The sequence below is a fragment of the Aplysia californica genome, unplaced genomic scaffold (genome assembly GCF_000002075.1).
Source record: "Aplysia californica isolate F4 #8 unplaced genomic scaffold, AplCal3.0 scaffold00595, whole genome shotgun sequence".
In the NCBI taxonomy this organism is placed as follows: Eukaryota; Metazoa; Mollusca; class Gastropoda; order Aplysiida; family Aplysiidae; genus Aplysia; species Aplysia californica.
The window spans coordinates 427,462-428,882 of NW_004797865.1; the positions used below are offsets into that span (position 1 = coordinate 427,462).

General features: G+C 39.5%; 1 long non-coding RNA gene across 1 annotated transcript in view; it reads left to right on the forward strand.

The window, feature by feature from the left end:
* Window positions 1-1,421, forward strand: part of LOC106012985 — a 106,777-nt gene that overhangs the window by 54,900 nt on the left and 50,456 nt on the right. The gene's annotated exons all lie outside the window — the stretch shown is intronic.

Consider the following 1,421-nt stretch of genomic DNA (forward strand, 5'->3'; position numbering starts at 1 on the left):
AATAAATAAATTTTTAAAATATAAAAAACGGACATACAAAAATAGCTTCAAATTCCATCAAATTGTAGAGTCGGGCCAGGGTTTTCCGTTCTCTTCAAAGAGCACCTTTCGAAAGTAAACCTCGATCACCGCGAACAACTTGAAGAATCCCGATATTTCTCCTTCTTCTTTGCGTCCCCTGCTTCATCTCAGGGGTACCGGTTGTCGACTGCTGGTTCTTCAACCAGTAGTGCAACTGATTTTTACGTTTTTACGTACGTGGCCGTTTTTCCTTCTTCGTATGTCCCCTTGCCACAGACGACAGAACATAGTAAAAGAGCACGAAATGAGGTGAAAGGAGAAAATTTTAGAAACAAAAATTTCGGTCGCTATGTTTGTGTGTGTGTGTGTGTGTGTGTGTGTGTGTGTGTGTGTGTGTGTGTGTGTAAAACTCTTCGTTTGACTTCTCAAATCGCCAGTCTAATTGTGAAAGAGAAGAAAGAAAAGGTGAAGTGAAAAACAGCCGTTACCCAAATATAACACCCCCTTCAGACACGTCCTTCAAACTTAAAAATTTCTTCGCTTGTCATACGAGAAGAAAAAAAAAAGCAAGCATAAACGTCAATATTTTTACTTCGCTTATCTTCTTTTTAATCTTCTAAACCCCCTAGTGATTGCGTCATTAGGCTCTGAGCTTCCCCTGACTCCCTATCTCGCGCTGTCTTAGCGCGCATGCGCACAACTCAAAGACATTCTAACATTTCCGTTAGTTTTCCTTGATTTGTTCTGTTTCTCCGGGGCAATATGTGCTATTACGTTTTTGTTTTTCTTTTGCATTCTTGGCTACAAACGTGAGTTGCCGTGCTATTAGAAGGGATTTTGTTCTGTTGCTTTTACCTGACAAGAGCTGGCGTTTTCTTTCCTCTTGGTCGATAGCTATAACAACAGATTGTAGCGATGTTTCTGTCTTTGGACACAGATCTGGGTTTGAGATTAAAGAACCTAGTTCTGTTCCTTCAAAATAATATGAGTATGGATGAATCTATACGAAAAGATTAACAGAATTGGAGATTTTGCAAAGTATCTTCTTTCAGCAATTGATAAGTATCCGAGCCACTGAAATCACCCGAGCTGTTGCTTGGTGTTTCATGGAATGAATTTGCCACCGGCTGAAATTAACTCTAGGTGGTTTTAGCTCCACTTTTAAAGGTTGTTTTTTTATGTTTCGGAGATACGTTATTCATAAGGTCGAATTAAGAACAGACGAAACAAACATTGCCGAAATAATCAAAGGCCATTGATTTAGTAGGCCGTATAGACATGTTTTTATTTCCACTTGGCCGTTTTCAGTTGTTTCCTTGTTATTAGCCAATTACCCTGCCGGCGTTTGGAAAAATCTATACACAATCACTCACCGTGAGTAGCTCCTTCTTTAAAAAGCG